The 26,685-nt window shown below is 41.9% G+C and overlaps 1 long non-coding RNA gene across 1 annotated transcript; it reads left to right on the forward strand.

The window, feature by feature from the left end:
- Nucleotides 1-21,776: 21,776 nt before the first annotated feature.
- Nucleotides 21,777-25,999, forward strand: LOC135416684 (uncharacterized). Its single transcript, XR_010431667.1, has 3 exons — nt 21,777-22,480; nt 22,833-23,065; nt 24,723-25,999. It is a non-coding gene; the product is annotated as an uncharacterized LOC135416684 (long non-coding RNA).
- Nucleotides 26,000-26,685: the final 686 nt, after the last annotated feature.

Raw genomic sequence — 26,685 nt, forward strand, 5'->3', positions numbered from 1 at the left:
TCAAGAAGAAAATAAAAATTACGTTAGAAAGTTACTGACCTTTTTAATTGAAAAGAAACCAAACAAGTCACAAATTCTTAGTAATATTTCACTTGCAATAAGTTTTATAAAAGAGGATGAAGATTGTCTTGATCAATTATGCAAATAAACCTTTGCCCTCATGCACATAAGGCTGATAACTAATTGTTTGAGTGTATATTTTCTTTTTTGCTACTATCTATAAAACCTGCAGGCTGTCCTTCCTTTTGGGATTTCGTGTGTCTTCACAGTACTCCCCAGGCATGTCTGAGTACTTATATCTTCTTCACTGTCTGTTGACCCATGGTAGTTGTCATATTTTCACAACAAATCAGAGCCCAGTAATGCTGTTCTTGGATTATTCCTGCTCACATGCCTATTAAAATGCAAGTTTACAGGTTTCAAAGTAGAAAATACATTGAGTCCAACACTACCAGATGGATAGAGCATTGACCTTAAAATATATTTGGGATTTGGTTAAGAACTGGGATGGTTCTTAGCAAGCACTTTTTGCTGTTTACAAGGCGTGACTCTGCCTACTGATTAGTCTTTTCAAGCTTGAGGCCAATAACTCTTCATGATGAAGTTATTAATTCAATTAAATCTTGGTGAAAGAAAGTACAAGGCCAAAACCAACTATCTGGACAGCTTGGACATGGGATATGCATGCAGGCTGGAATTTCTTACAGGTGCATAGAAAGCTACAATGATAAAGGTTTTGCTGGAAATCCATGTAAAACAGTTTATGGAAAGATATACTGGTGTCTTCACAGCTTGAATGCAAGATAAGGTGCGGAAGAGCTTCTTGGAGAACTGCAGAGCTGATTGATAGAAGGGGAATGAGGGCTTTAACTTGCCTAGTGTTATGGATGATTTTGGACTTAATGCCGAGCACCAAGGAGCTCCACTCCTATGTACAAGGCAAACCCACAGAGGAATGAGGTGCTCCGTCAGGGAGCCAGCGGTATGGAAGAAGTGCCTTTACATAATTCATAAAACTCCTAACAAGCAGTCACAGGCAAGAAAACCTCACTTTTAACAGTCTTGCTTGAATTTGTAACAACTGGGAATATAAATGTCACACTGTCATTTCCCAGTATATGTATTATTTCCATGTGTAGCTTTTTCATGCCATAATTCAATGATATAAGCATTTACAAGCAGTGACTCAGATTATCTTCCTTATAGTACTCAAAATATTTTAAGTAATATAGTAAAAATGATCAAGTAACTGATTTTATCTTGATTTGGGATTAAATTTCTTTTTTTCTCAGTCCTAGTATAGTGTAATTAAACTGATTTTCATGTACTAAAAGATAAATATTCAATGGTAGCATGTGCAAAACCCAATCTGCTAACATAACTTGTTTCTTCATTTGAATAGCAAAATTCAAAGTTCACAATTCATAAAAAGAGCCCTGTGAGACTATCTGAAAGGTGTTTGGAGAGACTGGGATCACTGCTGCTGATCTCTGGGTTCAAAGCCAGTTCAGATTCCTAGGTCCATCTCCAGGGATGAGGGACATCAGTATTTCACCAGGACATGCTAAAAGGTCAGACTCCTCTCTACACTCACATGCAGACTTATGTTATTCTGACACTGCTACTTGGGAGTTTGAACACCTGCAACACTCTGTATTGTAAAGCAAAGATATTCTGATTTACTTTTTCTCTTGCATTGACTTTAGCACCCACCCACAAAAGATGCAAGATTATCAATAACAGGAGCCTTTTAGTTCTTCCATGCATCAACTACAATTTAAAAAATTTATTATTTGACACTGATAGGAAAAGGCTTCCTCAGCATTAGCTCTGTCTCTCAAGCCCAGGGGTTAATTTCTCAAGGACAGTCAGGTTGCACTGGCACAAGTGATGGTGGAACTGGGGTGTCAGATGGTAATAACAAGATGGAAGGGTGTGAGAAAAACTTCACTGTATACTTCGATGTAGCCCACAGAGTACTGTGGGGATAGCAATACCGATTGCTAATGGGTTTTATCCTGCTTAAGTGTAACTTTGTCCTTCAGAGCTTTCTGTGTCAGCAAAAATGCCCCGAGCTTTTAGATCTGATAAATTCTCATTTAAATACTGAATGTTACTTCTTTCAAAGCAATTTGTCCTTTTTGAGTATGTGGGTCCTAAGCTCTGACGTGGGTAACTTTGTTCATGCATGTTCATACAAACGTCATGCAAATGTAGTGTAGCTCTTTGGCTTTGCATTTCTTTTTATAGATTCCAAGTTAGCATAAGCTCACTGGTTTCAGATGGTACCAGCTTGCTTACATATAATACTTAACCTAAAAGGATGTAGTGATGCCAGCCTTCTGATTACAAGCTGAAAACTGAAATGCCTTTTGTGTATGAAGATACTTGTCAATGTATCCAAACAGGCTGCAAGTATAATTTTTTGTTCAGAAGAATCAGGGCTATATTATTTTGTGCTGCTGGGGTCTGTTTTTGGTTTTTAGTTTAAGAAAGACTGTTACAAGAAAATCTACTGGCTTTGCTTTAAGTGTTCTTCAGAAATCCTACTGATGAGGACACTTGCATTTTGAATAAAGGATGCAATTTTGTCCTCTGTGAGAATGGCTTGCAGTAAATGTACTGAGCTATTGCACTTCTGCTACTTTAGTAACTGCCCTGCTGTATCAAATGAGATGTCAGGGCATGGACAAGTGTTTCAAGCTGTCTCAGGCACCCAGCTAGGCATATGCCACCTCTGTAGGAACTCTTCCTTATACAGTGAATAATTTCCCTACTTTTGTAAGTAAAACAGGAACTGAGGAGAAGTAGAACTTCAAGCTCAAGGAAAGTTAGGACTGAACAGAGCCTAGATGCTATGCAGAAAACCTACAGAACCAAAGTGTTACTAGACCTTCTGCAGAAGTCAGGATGATAACCATTTACAAGGAACTTCTTCCTCTTCTTCCCTCTCCCCATTCCCCTTGGATTTTTACTAAGGAAAACAGTCCTGGTGGCAGGAGTCTGAACCAATCTGAGCTCTCTTTGGAGTAGGAAGGTTTCTTCACTCTTACAAAGTTGTCTGTTCCTTCATGGCCTGATGCAGGTCATACTGTTATTTTTCTGTTTGACTTACTACTCAGAACTGGCCTGGTTTTAAGCTTCTCAGTTGTGTAACTAAGAAAACCCATGTTGGCAAGTGCTCTTATAGGGGTCTTAAAGATTTGTTTAAATCGCATTACTTTCAAATATTGTATCCTTATCAAGTGGGTAGGAAGGGGGTGGGTGTATATAGAGAGATTTAGATGTGTATGCATGCATATATATAAATAGATAAAATATATAGATGAATAACAAAGGTAGTTCCAAAAAAGGCAAAAATGCATAAATTCAGTTTGACATAACAACCATAAACAGTATTAAAAAGGAGTGAGTCTAAAATGAAGGTGGCAATACGAGTAATATAAATAATGTATAAATAAGGAGCGGGATTTTTTAGCATGCTAAAGTAATCTTTGTACTAAATTAAAACTTGATTCAAACTATTGAGAAAATCTGTATATAACATGGGTTCTATTATTTCTATGCATAGGATTTTGCTTTTGTAGATTCCTGTAATACATGCATAATTTACTTCTTCAATTAGCACTGAATATGGCTTGCTTTATTGCCATCTATGTAAACTGTTTACTTTTTTGTCATTACGAGGTAATGTAGATTGCATACTTTGTTGTTTTTTTAAAGGTAATGACTTAGAAAAGTGATTTCCTGGTATTTGAGGGAGTTTAGATGGCAGAGAATAGGGAAAATAAAATACTTCATGTAGCAATGATTACATTCAGCATATATTCAAACAGATTTATTTGCATTTCGTACTTTTTGCCCTAATCAAATCTAGTATTATTCAAGTTTATAATTTGATACAATTGGGGTACTTGGTGCTGAGCAAATAATTATCAAATGCAACCCCACTTCTCATGGGGTTTCAGGTTAGTTCAGAGGAGAGACAAAACAGTTTATACACGCACAGTGATGGTATGCAAGGAAAGAGGTGTGATATTCTCCTTCCAGTCAGGTTAAATATGGAAAAAAGTAACTGTGCTTTTCTTTAATAAGTGCTCAGTGACAGAAATGAGGCTACAAATAATTTCAGCAGGTATTTGAAGAGCAGGATTGAGCCATGTAAACTGATGGAGTTACTGAAGCATCCAAGTGCAAAGGGAATGATATTGCATGGAGCCTGGATTATCTGAGTATAGTAAGCAAGAAAGCAGAAATTCACAGAAACTGGGAGTACAGCACTGGCAACATGGCTTGAGAGGAAGCGCACAGTGGAGAGCCCTTCCTGCAAAGAGAATTGAAACCCTGGGCAGAAACTCGTTCTCACTGTGTTCCTATTGCTTCAGAGAAATTGGACCTTGATGGAATTGTGCTAGTTGTTTAAAAAATTCATACAAAAAAAGATCTTGTAGCTTTCTTGTATTCCCTGTTGGGGTCGGTGGGGAAAGCAGCAATATCTGACATTCGGGGGAAGATAATGTTTTACAGTGGTGTGAGATGCAGTTATTTATATTTTTCTCCAAGTGGGTAAGGATAGGTGCAGAGACTTGCAGCCAGGGAGCAAACCCATCAGATCAGGGAAGTGAATTTGTGGGCTAAGTTGTGGTCCTCTGCCCTTGCCAGGGCTGATTCCAGAATTCCCAGGCTGATTATCAGTATGATTTACACATGTTCCATGGGATGCCCTATCTGTGGAAAAATGTTCTGTGGAGTTCTGTACTGGAGGAGTTTCATAATAAAAATGATTGCATCGCTGGCTGTGGCTCATGGCAAAGAAGCAATAGGATTGGGTGGCTGCACCAGGACGAAGGAGTTTACAAGACAGTGAAACATTTGCTTCTCCCAGGATAAGTTTTCCCCACCCTTCTTGAGTGTGGCCAACTTGGGGTCCTCTCAAAGAGAAGGATTCATTTCAGCTGCACTCTGCTCCCCCTCTAGCAGTGATTGTCCCTTTCTTATCCTAGTTTGCTCTCCTCCATCACTCACAACACATGTGCCTCCCCTGCACACGCAGCATGCAGTGCAAAATTCTGGTCATGCTGAGTGGGTAGAAGTGGGTGAGTTGCTGTTGTGCTGGAACAGATGGTGTCTGCAATGCAGCCACCAGTTATGTGCATGTGTTGTAGGAGGTTGCTAAAGGAAAAGGGGAAAATTTATATGTTTTGTTGAAAAGGTTGGTTATTTTTCTCTTATTTATTGGGATTGGAACGATTAGAAAGCTGAGGTTAGTTTGTTGGATTTTTTCAGTTGCCAGTGGTTGTCAGTTGTTTGGTTTATTTAGATGATGTACATTACCTTGGCACATTGCACCTAGGTAACCCAATAAGGATGGGTAAGAGGAGAAGAATTTAACCAATGATTTTTTGTGTGTTGTTAACTTGCAAGTACCCAAATTTCTGGACCACAGTCCACAACTTCCAGGTGTTCCTATCTTCTTCTGTTATCTCCCCATCACTTATTGCAAGCAAGACCCCTCTTCAGATCACCTGCCACTCGCATCTTGCCTGCCCAGCCTGGTACCACAGCCTGCAAGCTGGCCCATTTCTACCTCTCCCCCAGAGTGAAAAGCCCATATCCACCCACAAGGTTTCTTCTCCTGTGGGTCCCTGGAGTCTCTCAGTCTCCTGCCTCTTACCAGAAATTCCCTGGGCCTACATGTCCGTCCTCAGGCAGCTGCAGCACTGAGAAGGTCCTCACCAGCCCCTGGCAGAGTAACCACCTGGTCCCCTCTCCAGATGCTGACATGCTGTGCCCCGTCCTTGCAGACCGCCCCCCCCCCATATGGAGGTGTTTTAAAAAAAAAGGCACAAAGGAGCCATTAAGGGCAATGGCTGGCAAGTCACCCCAAGGGCATTGGTGACTGGTAGTGGGCCACTCCTGGCCACTGGATTTGTAGCCCTGTCTTGGGTTTTGTGGCAGTTTGGATACATCTCGTGAGATCCCAGTTGACTCATCTGTGCTGTTGGTTTTAGTTGATAAAGAGCATCAAAGGTTGATTGGTTGGATGTGGATTTAAAAAGCTTTTATGTAGTCATAACGACTATCTTGATAAAAATGCTTTTTCTTTTAGTGTTTCATTTGTGGTGGATATGGGTTTTTAGCTAAAGAGATTTTAATCTACATAGAATCATAGAACGGTTTGTGTTGGAAGGGTCCTTAAAGATTATTTGGTTCCAACCCCCATGCCATGGGGGATGATCTGGCAAAACCTGGATGAGGAGATAGAGTATTTGTGCTCAGCAGCTCGCAAAAAAAATTTATTTTTTTTTATTAAACAAATTGCAGATGTCCCTTGAAGACTTGTGGTACCAACAGTAGGCACTGAATTCCCTTGTTCACTTGTGCATCAAAGAAGTCTGACTTCTTGGGAATTGCAGCACAAGCTTTACTCACTTCTCAGTAATATTGTACTGTGAGCTCCTATTTAATAAAATTAGAAGATAATTCATGTATGTTGTATGGATCACAACTTAATTTTTCATGCTGAGTGGTGTAAGGTATTTATCAACTGGTTTACTAGATTAGATCTCTGCCTGCACCTCCCCGCACTCAGCTATGTGTGGATGGAGGCTGACAACTCTGCCTTTATAAAAGCTTTCCTTGCTCAACCCCATGACTAATGCACATAATTATTTTTAAAACAGCTTTGGTTGCCACTGCAGTACACTTTCATGTGCACACAGAAATGTGTATTTATGTTCACCTGGAGTTTGTGAACCCCAGGGTTCCATGTAAACCTTACTCTTACTCTGCTGTTTAAAGAAATACTTTGCAGGTCTAGTGTCACAGTGGGGAGCCGGCTCTTGTGATCTGGACAGTGGGACATACAAAGCAGTGACTGTAAAAATATATGAATAAACACTTAAAGATATCTAATTTCATGTCACATTATTAAACTCCTGTATTACCGAAGTCCCCTGAGGTTGTTCTGTTTCCCTCCGTGACCAATTATTTCTCCTTTCAAAATATAGCTGGATGTGGAAGAAAAAAAAAGCAAAACAAACATATCAAAACAAGAACAATAGGGAGGGGAATCACAAAACAAAACAAAGAAACCTCAAGCCTCTCTCAGGTTTTATATCCTTTTATGGCAATGAGTTAAAAACTAGATTGATTTGATGTGGTCTTTTTTAATGAGTTGGTGATGGTGGTTGCTTGTAACTTGCTTGCTTACTGCATGGTCACATCTAATTAGATAATTTGTTCCAGTGCTTTTCTAGGAATTGCAATAATTGGACATTTCAGTAATTTTGTTAAGGTGACCATCTTGCTCTTCTCTTTTCCCGTTATCCAGTGCCCTTCTTTCTTCAAGTGCTCAAAAAAAATTTTTGGTGGTTCTGACAAATTCGCCCTGTGTGCCTTTCCTCACATCTAGCCAGTAAAACAAGCTTTTAGGCATTTTCTACCTTACCAGACTACTCTATGGCCTACTCTTTTCTGGTAGCTCTTTTACCCTTTTCCTAGGTGTTATACTTCTGCCTATCCACGTCCTAGAGGTGTCCTTTTCAATGAATTCGTGCAGAGTAACATGAATTGTTTTAATCCGCAGGGCTAGCTGCTCCCTTTCCCACTGAGAAGTGATCATTATTGTCTTGCTAATTTATTAATTTGTATACTTTCCTGATAATATTGCTGTTCTCTGGGCCTGTTCTGCGTCTTGAGCCTTTGATTTTACCCTTATAAATTCATGCTCTTCTGTCATGTTTCTGCTGAATAACTTACCTTATGTCCTATTTTTCTTATTCTTCTCAAGTTTCAGGCTGTATCATAGCTCCTAGCAGAGCCAAGTTGCTCTCCTGCTATGCTTCCTCCGCACTGGCAGAGCATGTGTGTGTGTGCTTTTAATACAGTTTCTTCAGAGAGCTACCCATCCTCCAGAACTCCCTCTTCCCTTTACTTTGCAGAAAATCATTGCCATCGTATCCCAACAAGCTCTTGAATCTCTTGCCTGTTTCATAGCTTTGAGTTGGAAAGAAAAAGGCTACCAGAGTTTTCAGCTAATGCCTTAACAAGATTTTTAAAAAAAATGAAAAAAAAAAATTAAAACTATTTATCCATGCTACTTGTTAGATGACCTGTAGCAGAACTCTCATGTGTCTCATGCTACTTCTTTCATTTTCATTACCAAGTAGAGACTTCTAAGTTTATCCTGTGCCCTGTCAGAATAAAACCAGAATATATATATATTAAAAAAATATTCATTGACACAAAAAATATTATTTTAATCTTGCTGACCCTTCCTAAACAGCTATGAATTTGTTTCATAATAGTCTAGTCACATGTCACCTATCAAGCTTTTGGTATTCTAGTTGCTTTGTAATCAATTACTTCAGTTCCTTTACAACTGGTCTGTGTCTTAAAGGAAAGTTTTCCTCAGAGTGTTTTTATTTTTAAATTAAAAAATAAAAGCAGTAAGTTTTGCTAAAAACCTTTTTATTTTCATGTTGATTCATTTAATGGTCAAATTATTCCCAGAAATGTTGGTGGCTTTCTTTGCATTCTTAGTGCACACAAGGTATGGAGCATAGAGGGAGCCTGATACAAAGGGATGGGAGAAGCCTCTGTGTGTGGCAGTGAGACAGGGAAAGCACAGTGGTGTCAGGGTAAGCAGATAGCTGTGGTAAATAGAGGGGACAGGTCATCCTCCCTGAATAGCCCTAAGCTCTGTTCATATTTAAAAACAAACAAACAAAAAACAAAACAAGAAAATGAAACAAAAAACCCCACACACCAAGAGCTCTAACTTGGTTCACTCATCTAGCCCTTGGAACAAACACAGAGTAAATGGCTTGACATGTCCTTCTCACTGCCTGAGACTTTCAGCAGTCCTGAGCCCTAATGCTGCTACAGCATTAGCTTAGTGGGAGATTCCTGAGGAGGCTCTTGTCCTTCCTGGAGCATGTCTGCTGCTGCTTGGTGAGGACAGAGGAAGAAGCCTAACAGTTGACTGATGTAAGCACTGGCAATGCAGCTGGCAGAGAAGTGAGGGAGCTGCTGTGTCTGGTCTTGATCATACCAGAGCATTTAGCTTGTAGCTGTGCCTGCTCTGAAGGCTGACCAGCAGAGATGAGAAGTTAAGCAAGTGGTTCCCCTTCATTTTTGTTATTTAACCTCTTCTGTTTAGCAGCAGCTAAGCATAAAACCCCAAAAAGTTTTAGAAGAATGTTATTGTGAATTCATAGGTCTGTTTTCTTTTGCTTTGCAGCCCACGTCATTGATTAGCTCAAGTAAAATATGTCATTGTGACATTTTATCCCCTTCCTTGAAAATGGATCAAGGTCACTGGCAGGCTGGAGAAGCAAGTTACCTCAGCTGTGTCCTGCCTCACCAGGAGCTCCATTGAAATCTCTTGGCACTTTGGACCAGCTTGGATTTTATATGGGGTTTGTTGTTGGGGGTTCTTTTTGCACATCAGTTTATTACTCATAATGAATCCAAGAACAATAAAGATGAATTTCCGCAGTCACCATCCCTCTCTTTCAAGGAGGCAACATGGTAGTGCCTCCAGTGATTTTTTAATGCACCAAATATCTTTTCCCTCTTCTGATGATGAAGCCATGGGCTGGGCGGCTGATCTGTGTGCTAAAAACAACTTGCTGTCCAATCCACCTGACCTGTAAAACAAGAAAACTACTTTGCTTGCTGTTTTCATAGTACAAGGTGGGATTCTGAAAGCTGACCTAAATGATTTCCATCAACATTTCTGTTGGATAAATTGGGCTTTCACAGTTCTTGTGGAGAGTGCTAGCTATTTACAGGAGTAAAGAACTTCTCACTATGAAAAAGAATACATCCAATAGAGATAATGATTTTTAGTCAGATATCATAATGCGTCCTGAATTATGTTTTAGCTTTTACCAGACAAGCTCTCTTTCCTGACATTGCCCATGGGGAGCAGTATCCCTATACCCAGTGAGGAACACTTTGTGTGAACCTGCGTGGAAGCCTCAGTGTGCAAAAGAGACTGGTCTCAAAAATGCCAAGGTACAGCTCTTATTAGGCCCTCAGTGGCACTTGGAGCTAAAACCACTCCCAGTATTATTTTTTTATCCCCATTTTCATCTCATTTTCAAGGAAAACTATTAACAATGTGACTTTTTTCATCAAAAGTTTTCCCTCAGGCTAGAAATTCATTTGCTGCCCTCTTGAAATTCTTGTTTGTTAGACACTAGGGGAGGAATGCAATATCTGAGCCTGGGATACTGAAGTAGCACATGTACAATATTCCAACAAGCAATTGGAAAGTGAATCCATTGTATTTGCATCTCACAGCAGCTGATATTAATGTGCAAAGTTAAAATAAATCCAGGCAAGTTCATAGATTTATAATCAATACTTATGCAAGTTGTTTTCTTAGTAATCAGAAAGGTTAATGATGATTAGTTCTGTCTGGAAATACGCTGGCCTGCAATAAGTAACCTCCTTGCATAACAGAATTATATCTTTAAGCAGTGAAGGGCTTAAAAAGTAAACAAAATTTTTCCTTCCAGCTGTGTGTATGCTTATGAAAGCCTTAGAGACAGTCTGTGGTTTTTTAAACAGCAGTAAGGGCATTAAAAGCTAAGCCTGTTGGAACACTTCTGCAAACAGCCATTTGAAAGAGAAATGCCATGAACAGAGCCAATCCAGAGCAGCAGTTTCAGCCTGGCATGGCCATTACCTGAGTTAAGTGCCAAGCAGTGCAGGCCCATGTCCCTCCATTTGTACAAGTGTTGAGAGGTTCCCTGGAGCCTGTGAGAGGGAATGGAAGGCCTCTGTGTTCCCTCTCCTTCACTCTTTCCTTTTTCTGGTTTCTAGATGTACAGTGTCTTGAGACAGCAAGGGTGCATGTGTATTCTGAGGCAGCAAATGAGGGGTTCACAAAATCTCTTAGGGCTCATTATTTTTCAGCCTCTGTGCACTTTGTGCCTGAAACTAGAATAACACTGAAGGAAACATCTGCAACTTGTCAGAGCAGGGAGACAGGTAGCTCCCATGGCAGTGTGGCACCCATAAAACATAAAACGGATGCTCAGGCAGCCCAGGTTACAATACGTCTTAGACAAGCATTTTCCCATCCAATGGAGTGGGATGCTGTTTTCCTGGCTACAGTGGGTGCCCAGGTTGATTCAGCAGCTCTTACGAAGGGGCTTGCTGCAGTTTAGTCCAGCCAACCCTCTGGTTAGAGAAGACCAAAGAGTGGAGACACACAACACTCTGGGGCAGTGCAGGAGGCAGAGCTGAGCCCCACAGCAAGGACAGGGTCATCTCCTCTGTGAAAGGCAGAAGAGGCTGCTGAGAGGGTGTGTAAGAAATGCTGCCAGCAGGTAAAGCCACCCACGCTTTGAGGCTGGTGAGCCACGGTGTTACACTCCTGCAAAGCTAATCACTAGCAATCAGGGTTGGCCACAGGCAGGGGAAGGCAAGGGGTTAATGCTGGGCCACTGGCACCTGGTGAATGTCGGAAGCCTGCTGAGAAATGGTCACAGATTAAAATGGCTGTAAGTCTGGAGCTCACAGGTTTGCTACTCAAGAGGATTGTTTCCTAGAGCAGAGACTGCTTGAAAGGGAAGAGCTGGCACTCTGAGCAACATTGGGGATGTTGCTATGGCCACCAGGAAAGTGGAGAGGGGGTGCATACAGGAGTGCAGAATGGTGGTGACATGGCAGCTGCAAAGAAAACCTGTATTAATCATTTGGGGGATAGTTCCTGCTAATCAGCAGCATGGAGCAGCCCAACCTCCAGCTGAGGCCATTCTGAAACCTCTGAAAGAAGTTTACCTGTTGTTTTGCTGCCTGTGAGCACAGCACCTATGCAGAAGCGTAAAGAATGTGTGTGTGTGTGTCTGTGTGTGTAGCCTATGTCTGTGTCTGCTATTGAATCGGTGAAGGGGTATTTAGTTAATAACAGAAGAAATACAAAATTTTTTGCCTCCTTCAGTCCTCTGTAGCCAAGCTGGTATGATTCTCTGCTATGGTGCACTGGACTTGCATGTAACTGGAAAAATGTTTTCCATTCCCATGTATTATTCACTGTAAGATTTGAATATTTTATCTAAGGCAGGTTCTTGTTACTCACACTCACTTTTCCTTTCGCTTTCCTCCCCCACAGCCCTGAGAACAACTAAGGTGAAAACACGCAGTCAGTATCCAACTCATCTCCTGCAAGCAAGAAGAGTGAGAGATGCTGATGAAAGCTGGCTGTAATTGGAAAAAAACTGTTGCATGAAGAAGGCAGAGAGAGACATGTAAAAAGCCTTTGTGTTTGCTTCAGTGCTTAGAAATACGTGGATAATTTATTCCTGGGATGAGAACTGCTACTGTTGAAGAAAGGCATGAAGGCAGAGAAAACATCTTGGAGGTTTTCTTGCATTAAGTATTCTTTAATTTCAATATCTGCTGCATGTAGCTTCTTGATGCTTAACAGGGGACACATTCTCAATTTTAAGAAGAGTGGCTGAAAGATGACATGTTTCTGTAGAGCTCAGCTTACAGCTAGTCATACCTGCTGGCTTTAAAGACCACTTGCAGCTCCTGTAGTGCTTGGGAGGGAACTCTGTCACTGGAATAGGAACTGGAGACACCACTTGATCCTCTGTAATAGTGAGAATTTCTAAGTGGTAAATGCCTCTTGTTGTGTCAAATTGCCTTGCCACTTCTAATTGCAAAACTTTCCTTGGAGCAATAGGTAAGCAAAGGGGATTCTCAGACAGCTCAGACAGCAGGTTTTACATCTGTTTTGCAGTCTCTGACACTATGTGATGACTTAATTTATGCAAGTGGAAGGCTAGAATAAGAAAATAACTCCTAGAAGGCCCTGCAAAAGGCCAGAAAGGTGGTCTCAAAGCTCTGCTTGACTGGAAGTTGTGTCCTCAGGAAAGGAAGGGATCCTAGAGGCTGCCTAATCTTACATGTGGTGTGAGCCTTCCTAACAGCCTCCCAGCTCCCAGCACTGTGGAAGTCAAATGGCTTCACAAAATTGGAGGGGTTTGTTGTGGGTCTTGAGCCAGACCATTTATGGTTTTGTCAGTCAGGATATTCAGAACTGAAATGTTCTGCTTTGAGAACTTGAGCTTTGTTCGCTTACTGAGGATGAAGCTATTTCAGCATCCAAAGAGCAATCACCAGCATTTCTGCAGTATCCAGGACAGATTCCCCTCCACTAGCATTAGCAGATGTCACTGGTGGATTTGCTGACTTGACAAAAATGGAGAAAACCCATTCCTTGCTTTTTTGTTCCATGTAAAAACAGTGAGCATTTTAAACTGCATAATTTTTCTGGCTATATTGTGCCAGCTGGACAAATATGCTCTCTGTCCACTCCCCTCCCCCTTGACACCTTGCTGGGGACAAAGATTTGCTCTGTTTATTTCTGTGAATAAATTGGAGACATGTGTCTTCTCTGCTCATTGGTTTTTATCATCTCCTTGACTTGTGCTCTGGCAGCTGGTCTTCTGGAGTATGCACAATCTTTAATTACAGCAATTATCAAGTGTTTAGATGGTGAGGTCAGCTTACTACTGAAGAGCCTGACTGGTCTTTGAGTTTTCCTTTATTGATGGAGCACCAGCCACTCTCGTAGCAGAGGTGGCTGCTTGCAGGAAAAAACTCATCAGTAACTTTTGGGAGTTTGCATTGCTCACTTCCATGCAGTACGTCCTCTGGTCCCACTGCTTCTCCCAGGCACTACTGGTTTCTTTTTTTCTGACCGTCTCCCTTCTCCCAGCAGACCCAAAAGCAGTTCAGCACATATACTGATGCTCAGTTTTCTTCTTAAAATTCACAACACTGAGTAGTCAAGTAGCTGCACATGGAATGAAACACAGAGCCCTGGTGTAGCTCCTCAATGCTGGGGGATATGATTGTGGGGCTTTTTTCTAGTTATAAACTCTTTCACTCCCAAGATGCCTTCAAATTGCAGCTATATGGGTGGTTGCAAGCTTCACTATACAAACAGTCTTGGGCTTTTTAATGGGAAATGATTGTGATGAAAATCTGAATGTTGCAATGGCCTTCCAGAGAAGCACAAATAACCTTTTTGAGGAAGAGGAAAGGTAACATACGACAGAATTACAAAGATGGTATGTTGTCCTTCTGCACTGCAGGCCCAGATAAATGCAGGGGTCCCTGTAAATGTTCCTTTTCTTCCTGACACTGAGCCAAACTGTAGAAAACTTCTGGTTTACCTTTCTATTGAAGCAGACTGGAGTATCAGCTGCTCAAAGCCCATCTTCTTTTATTTATATGCATTTACTAGCTTTAGTGCAAAGGTCATCTCAAACAGCATACAAAGAAACCTTTTCTCAAAGAAAATTCATTCTTATGAGCCCAGAGTTGTGGTTTTGAAGGTTTTCTCTCTAAATGCAGAAAACAAACTTCAGAGCAAGCTCCCAGCTTCAAGTCATGATTTCTCTCAAAATTAGAGTCTTTTATTAAAAAAAAAAAAAAGGAAAAAAAAGAAAAAAAAAGAAAAAAAAAAAAGTTAAAAATATCCCAATCCTTAACAGTACATTAATTTTTTGAAGATTAAAAACTTGCTCAGAAGAAATAGACAACCTAACAGGGCCACCTAGTGATACCACCAGTGACAAGGCACAGCAAGGACCATGGCAGATCCCAGCCTAATTGCCAATCTGCTCCATGCAACAGAAGAGAAACCAAGAAAGACAAGCTGGTGCCTGTGTTCCCAGGCACTCTGGGATCCCCATCAGAAACTGGTCTCATAGGTCTCTTTACAGCACCTAGCTCAACTGGAGCACCTGGATGGACTAATGCTATTTCTAGGGAGAGGAAATCAATCATGAGTGTTGTGAAAGTCTGCAACAGATTCTGCTTCCTAAAACTCAGGTTAATACCTTGTCTGCAAAGGTATTAACCACATTGTTTTGAGGCAAAATTGTGACTAAACCTAGGTGCTTTTAAGCTTTTTTCCTTTTTTTTTTTAAAGACCATCTGACAAACCATATAATCATTTTATTGCTTTTTGCTGCCTGATTTATCCATGCTTTAAGGGCAGTGCAGATATCATACTTCAGGCTGCACCTTTGCATAAAAATCTGACATTTAGCTATGCTTCAAGGAAAGCCATTTATTTCTCCTATCAATTTCCCTACAGACAGATGCACCTCACCTCCTGACTCATAAAACAGTAAGCATTATAGGGTTCATGCCTGAGGAAGCAAGAAAAAGCCTTGAGACAACAGAGTTAAAACACTGAGTAGATTCACTGGTTTCTTGTGGAACTCGCACAGGGGCTGTTTAGGCAGACACTCTGGTCACCTTTTGCAGGAATACCAGTGGGTAAAACCATCTTGCCTGCTCACCCTGTGAGCATTTGTGGGGTGGCAGTTATGTTATAACCCCTTTCAATGATTTAGATGGGGACAGACCATGAGGTCTTAACCTGTGCAGAAGTTGGCAAATTGACATAACAGAGCTTTAGTATCTATTTTCTGCTAGGAAAAAGCTGGGCCAGGTCAGCCGAGGCAATCTGTTTTGGCAGCCCACTGTTTTCTGGGACTGTGGGAATGTGTGCGTGTTTTCCAAGGAGCAAATTTGGTTTCAGTGATCATCTGATGAAGCCCACGCTTCATGTGCAAGCTGCCTTCATCAAGCACGATCAAGGAGCTTGCACTGAGACCTGGCAGGGCTGTGCCAGGGGTCCCTGTTGCTCTGACAGGTCATGAGACTTTCTCAGGCAACAGGGTGAAGCCCTGCTGGCAGTATGTCACATCATTAGTACAGGAGGTTGATGAAAATTCATTTAACTTTCCTTGAGCTCCCTGTTACATTCATTTTTCTATGACTCTCATTTCAAATAATATCATGGGTCTGTGTGTGTCACATTTGCATATAACTTGTACAGATTTTAAATACAAAGATACATGTGTCCTGGGCTTTATTTGAGCATACTTCTAATTATGAGGAAAATGAAATTAAACAGTCTTTGGAGTCTTTTGCTCCACAAGAAGGCAGAATCTCAAAAAAATTAGCAGTTTCACTTCATGCTCTCTTTGCTGGGTTACACTAATATTTGCAGAGGTATATTATGTTTGATCAAACATTTTGCATTACTTAGAACAAAATCTCCACTAGTAAGTCTTTAAAGAGAATGTTCGATTTTTTTTTTAAGTCTAAGTTTTGCTCCTAGAAAGACCTGAAAATATCCCTTCGGTTCCTCAATGCCATGGGAAATTCACGGTCACCATCTGTTTTGTAGAACAATGGAGTGGCAGAGATGGATGCTGACTGATTTGCCCAAAACCAGTTCAACAGCAATGTCAGGCAAATGAGCAGGATCCTGACTCTGTGGCCTGCTCTAGAAGCTTGAGCAAGGCTCTGGATCATTATTAATATTCATGAGCTCCATCAAGTCCCTAAAGAATAACATTTCGCATGATCTTCTGGAAAATTATTTGTCTGGCCAGCTGTTGTCTGGCATGTGCTGTACTAAGTACGACGTACTTTTGTTTTCTCTCTCTTGTTTGTAGGAACTGCTGCACTGGACTCTGGGATCTCAAAGTTACTCAAACATGTCCAAGGTGCACTGCGGAGACGTCAGATGCCACACAGCGAAAAACAAGCAGCAGTCACAGCTTCTCCTATTAAGGGTTTTACTGCAGCACCCAATATATAATATTCACAATGTTCTAAATACCAGTATAACAACCCAGATATGTGATCTCAGATCAACTTCCAATGTTTTATATCAGAACAACTTAAGCTAATTACTTTTTCTTCAATTCATTCTGCTTTAGTTCTTTTAGGTAGGCAGAATTGGAAGAGCTGGATTTGATATTTAGTTAACTAAATTCCTCATAGCCTGGTGAGCAGTAATGTAAATGAGGCGCATAGATTGCAAGCATCCCTGCTGAAAGGAAGATGGAAATGTGACGTGTCACAACTGTGAGAGGTAGGGAATCACCACAATTCTGAGGTCCTGTGCGTCGCTTGGGACCATACAGCATTCAAACAGTGGTTAAGACCTATAAATTCCAAAGCAGACAAATTAGCCATGAAATACTTCTCTTTCAGGGGTTTTATTCACAAACATCCCTGCTGCTTTTTTAGTGGTTATAGGAGATATTGTTCCTGGACAGCTGTTATTTACATGGCAAGACAAAACCAAACCATTTGTGCTCAGGGACGTTCTGCAATGATGCAGCTGCCACAGTCAAACTCTGGCTGCACTGGAAGAGACTGCACTGCATCATGGGCTGTGGGCAGAGGACAGTGGAGCATGAATCCCTCTGAGACATCTTGGCATTGTATCATAAATGAGCTATACTGGACTTGGGCTTGAACACTTGGGTTTAAATTTATTCACTCAAAATGCAACACCTTTTTTTCTCTTTCAGCAGGCTGCCCAGTTTCTCCCACAGCAGTGCATCAGCATGCCAATGAACGCAGCCTTGCAATAAGGTGCCATGCTGTGAATACTGGTGGAAGGGTTGAGGGATGTGCCCTGTTCTGCTGCAGGTGTGCTTGCTAACCCATAGTAAAGGAGTGAGGCCAGTGGGCAGCGATGCCTGAAACCTGGACAGACAGCCTTCCGGGCAGGGCACCTGGCTGGGTGTAAGGGGCAGGCAGCTGGGCAGGAATGGAAAGATGTGACTCCTGTTGGCTGAGGCAGAGTTTCCCCAGAGTTTTTGACCATTCAGTCACCTTGTGTCTGTTCTCTCACTGGCAGCCAGAAAGATCAACCCTTGGATATACATACACACAAAGGCTCTCCTGCAATTATGCCTATTCCCCGAGCAAAGGTTCAGGGGTTTGCCTGCCACAGTCAGAAACTATTAGAGAGACACAGATGCTCTCAAAGTTTTTTGCTAATGGAGGGTGGTTTGTGCTTTTATGTTGCCTTCTGAAAGAAGCTTGATTTAACACCTAAGGAGTTACAAGAGTGCCATGCTGATGTCTTTCTGTTCCTTGGAGCTGTGACACCTTGAAAATAGTCTCCTTCTCATAGTCAAATTGGCAGCTTTCATGCAAAGCTCTACATGCCATTTAATAAAAGTCTGAATGACCTTCATTAGGCCAAGAGGTTTTTCTATGGCAATGATGCCAGGGAAATTGCAGGCTCTTCTTTGCATTTATAACACAGTATAGTTGTGATGAAGGAAAGGATGTGCTGTAGACCACCCAGCACGCTGTAGGACTCTGGGCTTACCGGCAGGCCACACCAGCAAAACCAGTATCATTTTATTCACAGTCCTTCTGATCTGCTGCCCTGGGTACAATATAGCTGGCTTTGTCATCCAGCTATTGCAGAGTTACATCTGCTCCTACATTTCCTGTGACACACAGGAGATGTATTGCAGAGAGGGCACTTAGAGGAGCAGCCCACAAATGAGGAACAGGGGAAGCAGGAGGTCAGTAGCTTCTACTGCTACTAGAAGCTTCTGACCCAGCCCTAGCAGGACAGAGTGATTAGTTTGCCCCAAGTAAACTGGGACATGACTTGTCACAGGGCAATGCTAACATAGAATACATGGCTGGGTTTATAAGCTAAGAGATTCAAAGAAAATAAACCTTTGGAAGCATCTTGTCCAACCCATTCTGAATTTGTGTGTGTATGTGAGGATTGTTGGTTTCCCCTGGAGAGCCTTTTCTCTGCAGATTGGTGTATCTGAAAAAGGAAAAACCTCTAACCCTAAACACAGTTAGCTTTCATATTCAAGAGCTAAAATCTGCCCCCAGTCATATCTGTGAGGCATTTTTATATTACTGAGGCCTCCCTGGCACAGTGTATCATGTAAAATGTGCAGTCAGTGACAATGCACAGCTTAGATCAATGATACTTCTCGTGCTGTTTGCAGGTGATGCTGTTGCCACACCTCATCATCCTTGTGTACCTGCAGGCATACCTGACAGTGCTAATCAAACCTGGGATTGCTGGAGAGCAGAGAGGCTGCATAGAGGCCAGGGTTGGGCATCCAGTTAAACAGCTGTGAGGGCAAGACTTGCAGGCAGTGTTTAATTAGGTGACCATGTCTCTCAGGTCTCACGTGCTCAACACATGGTTTCTCCTTTGGTCTCCTACTGAGATGCTCAAACCTTGTGGATGCTACCGCACCTCGTTCACATTAGGAGATGAGATGTCACCCTCATAGAATCACAGAATCATAGAATCATAGAATCAGTTGGGTTGGAAGGGACCTCCGAGATCATCAAGTCCAACCCTTGATCCACTTCCGCTGTGGTTACTAGACCATGGCACTAAGTGCCGCATCCAGTCTCATCTTAAAAACCTCCAGGGACGGAGAATCCACCACCTCCCTGGACAGTCCATTCCAATGCTTGATTACCCTCTCATGTGTGCTGTCAGGACAGCCTGGTGCTGCCAGCCCTCTCCTATGCCTGCCTGGGGGCCCCCTGGCACAAGACAGGGATGCTCTATCTGTCCAGCAGCACAGCAGAACACAGCACAACACAACACCCGTGCCATGATCAAGCGTGACCCTGTTGAAGGAGTCCTGGATGCTGACCCATGAGTTAGGGAAGGTTTTTTTCAAACAGTATGTAAAAAGGGGCAGAGCTGTATTTCCAGAGGAAGGAAACAATGGAAAGAGAGCAATAATTCAGTGGTTTGACCTTATGCGGACTGCGAGCAGCTCCAACTCCCAGTGTTCATAATTGAAAGATGAAAAACTTTTCTTTCACAGGTCACAGAGTAATTGCAAAGAAAAGAGCTACCCAGCCAGACTCAAGCAGGTGGGAAGGTGTTCGTGCCTTGGCTGCCGTTCCCCTGCTCTCACATCCAGCGGGCAGCCCCATCTGGAATCCAGTCAGAGGGAAAGGGCTTGAAAGCATTGGGTGTGTTTGTCTGGCAAAGAGAACAAGCTCCAACTGTCACTGCAAGTATTGTTCACCTGCAGTAATCACACCCTTTCACTTCCTCCTCTCACCACAAGGTCATCTCCAGGACATGTTTATATATATATAACTGAATTTTTGTTTTCTCCAGTAAAAATTAACAGGTTTTAGTATGCTCATTTGTACTTTTACCCTTTTCATTTGGAATTTTCTTGAAATGCTTTCACATGCTGCTTTCACAACACAGATATACAAAAGATAAAACAGAAGATAGGAAGAAGCAAATTTGTCTGAAAGGTCTGAAATCACCTTTGTGAAAGTGAACAACTAGATCGACAGGGTTGCCCACAGCAGTAAAAGATGTTAGATGGTTGCATTTGATGGAAAAGTGTTTTCATGCAGCCGTTCAACAGAGTGAGTCCAATGTCAATAAAATCAGTCAATCAGCAAATAATTTCTATCACTATGTTTGGATGATGTGCATACACATATAAATGTGTGTGTGTTGACTGTGTGTATGCCTCACCACACCATTACTTAGTTTTCTTACTGTCTTAGGCTGCCTATTAGCTCTTTACTTCATTTTCTAATTAATCACCATCTGTAAATGTCATGAACACGTTATTCATCTTGTCCAGGTCACTCATGCATATGTTAAATAGGACCCATACCGAAGAGGGTTTCTCCCTGTAAGCCTTTGTCATATTTCTGATGACCCAAGAACTATGAATTTCCCAAGCAAATGGGTGAACCTGCCCTATGGCCATTACCTTTGTGGGTGAGAGATGACAAAGCAAATTTATCTCTAAAAGTACCTTTCCCATGTCTCTTCTCTCAGCATCCTGGGCCCATTGAACCTTCCAGAATCTGACAGAGCCTAGTGTCAGAAACTTTTGAGGCAGCATTGATCCTTTACATTTCTCTGAAATAGAGAGGACTATACCTCTGTGCTTTTCTGGGTGGGGGTGTAAAGTTTGCTGCAACTACTCATAAAATTTGATTTCTTTAAAAATCTTCTGTTGTGTGCTGACAGCTACCTCCCCAAACAAGGCCATTCTTTTATATGGTCAATGCTTAAAGTCACATCTAATAGCTCCTGAGGCAGACCTTTTAAAAAAGTGGTCTGAATCAGCACAACTTGTGGGACTCACACGCTTATCCTCACACGCTTATTCAAATTCTACCTCAGCTATATTGCTCAAAAAAACACCCAGAATTTGTATGATAAGCTAGATACTAGTTGAAAGCTTTTCTATCTTGTTCTGTAACATTTTGTTTCTTTTTAGGTTTTTTGTTTGCTTTTTTTGCTACTGACAGATTGTCCAGAGATTGTCACTAAATTCTCTGTTAAAATACACTGATGTCTCTTCTGAATTGATGTACTCCAATCAGTACCTAGCACCATTTGGAAAGAGTTCAAACTGCATATATTTAATCTGACAATGTTTTGTCTGTTTTTCCACCTTTTTTTCCATTTCCCCTGGAATATACCCAAAACAGCTCAGTGTCATCAGCAAATCTTGGAAATGGAACTCAGGCAATGGAGAACTGTTTATGGACATTGGTGTATTCCAGCTGCTCTTTTTTTTTAAAGAATTCATGTAATGGTTAATTGAGCACAATCTATCTTCATTTTTAAGCCAGTGTTTAGGTGTTAATGACAAACTATGAAGGCCCCATACAATTCTGTAATCTTCTGTATCAACAAACCCTGGTTCCACCCAAAAGACTCGAATATTTTGAGAGTGGAGGCCATCTTCTGTACTGATGAACAGGCTGCTGGGACTACTTTGTCCCTGGGGCCTGATCTTCCTGTTGCACAAAACCCTTGAACATTTCAAAACCAGTTTAAGAAACATATCTGTTATTTTTCTAATTGTCTCAGTTTAAAGAGACTGGAATGTTTGCTAAGGAGGATGAGTCATGAGATAGAGCAAACTCCTCTCTCTCAGCAATTGTAAATCCAACATTAAGAGGCTCCAATCGAGGAAGTATGGAAAAAAAAGGAAGAAATAACAACCCTTTATTAAAATATATATGTATGTTGGCAAAGACAGTAACAGAACACAAAAAACAACTAGACAATAGTCCTGTACCCAAAAGTCCCCTTCAAAAAAAAAAAGAAACAGTCTGAACACTTCTCTGTCTTTAGCGCAGTTCTAATCACGGCCGGCAGGGGGCGCTGTTGGATCGCTGGAGGTGCAGAGCCTGCAGGTCTCTGTGTTGGCCTGCAGGGGGCGCTGTTGGGCACTGGCGGTCGCCGCGTGAGGCCTCGGATCACGGGAGAAGCCGGAGTGGGGCCTTCTCCCACCAAGAGGGGGAAGGGAAGAAAGGAAAAGCAGAGCAGTCCACTTTCCGTGGAACTCACTGCTGTCCTCGGCTGGCAGTGCTCAAGGTTCCTCTTTATTCCCCAACGAGCACAAACTCTCCAATGAAATCGCAGCAGGTTCGGGCTGGAGGCAGGAGCAGCGTGCAGGCAAGCCGAGGCGAGTGGTCAGAAATTACCGAGTTGAGAGCAAGAAAAACGGCCTCAAAGCTTTTCCAAATGCACACAGACTCACCGTCTCCGTTCAAGTAGAGAAACCAAACTGTTCTCCCGTTTATGAGGAGGGCAGCAAAAACTCCTCCTCCCTCCCTCCGGTCTTAGGTGGGCCATTAGCTGGGAATGCAGTTTTTGCCAGCCAGCTCTTTTATACAGTCAATTTTCCCTTCCCCCTCTCCCACAGTGGGGCAGGGGAAAGGAAAAAAATTCCTGCTTGAGTTTTTTGAACAAGCCAACCTATGACACTAATTTTTCTAATCTGTAAACCAGTGGCATGGGACTTTGCCTAGATTTCAAATATCAAAGAGCTGACTGAAATGCTCTGGACTGACCCCATAAGGAACACTCTGTAATCCTTTTCTTATGCAGGCATTAGTTTCCCTTGAGCTATGATGATTTATGGATTCAGGAAGATAGTGTTTTCTCTGTGAACCAAAAGCTGTATATTTTTTTTCAGGAGTCAGAAGTTCCTTTGGGCCTTATCATATGCATCAGGGATGGTGTTTGTCACTAACAGCTTTACAAAGGTGTTACTTCTCATCGTCTGCAATGTGTCGCACTGCTGTCACACACCTAACCTCTTCCTGTGATTACATGGTTCATGAACACCTCTTCAGAAGGCTGGATTTCCCAAATACACACACACAAAGTGTGGGTGGTGCAGCCAGCTAAGCTGGTGTTTATGCACAGGTAAGTCTCTGTTCCCAACCAGGTACAAGGCTGGATGAAATGCTACAAGAGTGGCAGCTTCCTTTCATACTCAGTTTTCAGAAATAAGCTAGACCACAGCTGCTTTTGCCACTTTGCCCTGAGCAGGTCTCCCCTGAGGCAAGAAAAGAGCAGTGGCGTCCTCAGAAGAGGCGATGGTGAGGGAGGGCTGTCGTTTTTATTGCCCTGCAGTCCCAGTATCATGTGTTGCTTGTTGAACATCCCCATCCTAAGGAAGAAATATCCCCTCTCTGCACATTTTGGTGATTGGCAAAAAAAATAAAAAATAAAAAAAGCAGCCCAGAGCTGTGTGAAAATGCCAAGTAAATAAATGAAGACCTCTTCCCACAAGCAAAACATTCATGACTCAGGGAGTTTAATTTAATTTAATTAATTTCCAAATAACATAACCTTTTAATAACTGGTTTGGTTACTGAGGGGAAAAATAAGGGGCTGATTGATAAAACAAACACTGAGGGAAATGCCTTTCTTCTCCTTTCCCCATGCTGAGCTTCAGTCCAACACTTCTCCTCCACCTTTTCTGATATCCACTTCCCACTTATTTTCACTGCATGTTGCACTTGGTCCCTCCCCATCCCTTTGGGTGAGGTGACAGGCGACACAGGAGGTTGGGCTGGTGCATAGCAGGTTTTCCTCTGCTGATCCATACCACCCACTGCTCCTCATCTTGGTGTGGGTTCTTTGTGGGCTGCAATCCCTCTAGGGTCTCCCTCAGCAAAGAGATCCACCTTCCAGCTGTGTCTCTCCAACCCTGTCCCCTGCTGCTTGCCTCCCATATGTAATTTCTCCAAATTTTGGAAGTCATAGCGGTGAAGCATTATTGTCCCTGTACTGTCCAAATTTATTCTCTTCCTGACATATCAATCTTTTTCTTCAAATGAAGTTATTTCTTTTTCCCTTGAGCCACTGCAGGCTGCCTACACCAGCCCATTTTTTTTTCCACCTTACGGCAGTCCTCAAATTTCTTTTAGTGTTTCTTTTTCCATGTGGAAGCGCTAGTAAGACCTAAGTTCTCACTGGCAATTCCTGGCTGAACAGTTCATATCTTGACACACATCAAAACCTCTCTTTTTCAAGTATTCAAGGCCATGCATTTTAGGGCTGTGACTGTTAGATATCCTCTCTGAAGTTTACATTGGAAATTTGTGGAGTGTGTGCTCAATTGAAGGAGCACTTTTCTGTGGTTGAAATGAAAAGGTGTGAGTGCTCTCTGGTAAGTAGAAACTGCTCACCACATAGAGCAATACACTTGAGCCACTGTGATGCAAAAGTAGCTCCTTTCTTCTGTTCCTCTTGAGGGATTCAAGACACAGGAGTTTGATTATATAGATTAATTAGTAACTGTGCAGCTTACTAGTGTTTTCAAACTGAAAATTAGCTATGAATGTCCAAACAAAAGCGACAAAGGATTGTAACAGAAGTATCTGAAAAATAGTCACGTAATACAAAGAATGATTTTTTTGGTTATAGGTTCACTGACAGAACTGTGCTTCCTATCTACATGTAGAAATGGATGAAGAGGAATTTTCTTGGCCATTTAATAATGCAGGGAAATATGGCAACATGTCTATCTATTCAGGTCAAAGTTCCTCAACTCTGTCATTGTGCTTGGATACAGGTACAAAAATGGTCCTCTTTGGTTGACTGAGAAGTCTTTGCAAACAAAAAGTGCTCCAGTCTAAGACCTTCAATCCAGTGATCCAGAAAAATACTTTTTTATTTCTTCAGATATTGTGGCTTTGAGAAGAGAACTTCAGCTCTATCTCCATGTTCCCATATCCGTTTCAGTGCAGGTAGGTTGGTCCTGTACAAATTATTGTTACAAAGCAGTTTGATATAAAGCAAATACTCTTCCCAACTGAAGCAAAATGTACATGCTAAAAGGATATACATGTTGCCCTGAACTAATTGCCATCCTTATGATGGTTCTGCTGTGACATGGAGGAGTGAGGAGGTTGACACAGGCTATCACTTTTACAGGTGGACCCTTCAGAAATTGCTCTCACATATTGGACAGCACAGCAGGCAAGGTCATCTTCGCTGCAGCATGTATCCAAAATCCCTCTTGGAATGCACATTGTTGCTCACAGTTGGCCTGGTGGAAATGATCTGTGTCCACTTCCAATGCAGTTAGCTATCCTCAGAGGGGTAAAAAGAGACAGAAAACAGTGGGCAGTTTGCCCATTCTATGCTTTGAGTATGAAGTCCTGGGCACAGGGCCCTTACATTGCAGATGCCCTGAAAAACCCCAACAACTGCTGTCCAGATGTTACGGTGACCCTAGAATTGCTTGCCCCGTTATTGCACCATTATTCCACCCATGGAATACCCCATTCTCCTTAGACTCCTCAACAGGACTGCTCACAGGCAGGTAATCCAGCCAGAGCTGGCTGTCTCCTCTGCTGGACTCCATCTCTAGTGCACACAGCCGCACCATGGTTTCAGCAAGTGCTCTACCCCTGAGTCTCTGAGTTTTTCACCTTCAGCGATGGAGAGCTGGGCATTCTCTTATCTAATCTCAAGCTTGAGAAAATTACCTCTGTTGAAACGTGGCTTTTATGTTAGATTGTTCTTTGATACTGCTTTGGGAAAGGCTGGGCCAGTTCTGTGTTGTTCTGTGTTACTTCAGTGCAGTGCTGGTTGCTGTACCCTGATTTTTCTGGATGGGCCAGGAAAAGGTGGTAGGTCTTATAAAATCTAAATATTAAATCTTATTTGACTGCCCCTCATGAGGATAAAATCCCAGGGAAAACTTCCATTATTTGGAGCAGAAGCCCAGCCAGTGTCATTTGTCTGTGAAGGCACACTCCTGAATCCTTTTTCAGCTAAAAAACAAGTAAAAAATAAGTAAAAGAAAACAAGCAAACCAAACCAAACCAGACCCACACACAAAAAAAAAAAACAAACCAAAAAACAACCCCTGAAAAAAAACCCCAACACACAATAGAAAAAAAACACACAGATTTTCTCAACTGTATATTAACATCTGAGCTGTTTACTTACATATGTAAGAGCTAGGGACCTGACAGTGCTGCAGTCACTGAACTTCATCTTAGGGATGAAATGAAAGTTGTTTTCATGAAAAATTTCTTTGACCCATCTACAGGCAAAGTCACTCCTGGTCTTTTTATCTTGTCTTCACATCCTGCTGAGATAGCAATGCTGAAGCCAGAAGCTGTTGAAATGAAAGGTTTTGCTGCCTGTTTTGTCACAGTAAATGGGTTGTGGAAAGGAAACATTTGAGGGTGGTGACTCCAAGAAGTCATCCCAGCATTAGTTTCTGTTGCAGGAGTGCCAGACATCTCTTAAAAACATCTCTCGTAGCCCGTGGAGACGACATTCATGGAAGACAGATCCACCTTCAACTTCTATGTGCTTTTCTAGCACATACTTATTTTCTGGAAACTTTAGTTTAACTCCTTGGAATAAGTTTGCAGGGAGAAAATAACTAACAAACTTTTAATATACAACAAATTGAGCTGGATACAGCTATTTGTTGCTGGTTCCGCTCTTTCAGCTGCACCAGCCATGGGAATAAATCAAATCTGTTTTGAAAGAGGAACACACTCCTAATCCTTAGA

The sequence above is a fragment of the Pseudopipra pipra genome, chromosome 1 (genome assembly GCF_036250125.1).
Source record: "Pseudopipra pipra isolate bDixPip1 chromosome 1, bDixPip1.hap1, whole genome shotgun sequence".
Taxonomy (NCBI): domain Eukaryota; kingdom Metazoa; phylum Chordata; class Aves; order Passeriformes; family Pipridae; genus Pseudopipra; species Pseudopipra pipra.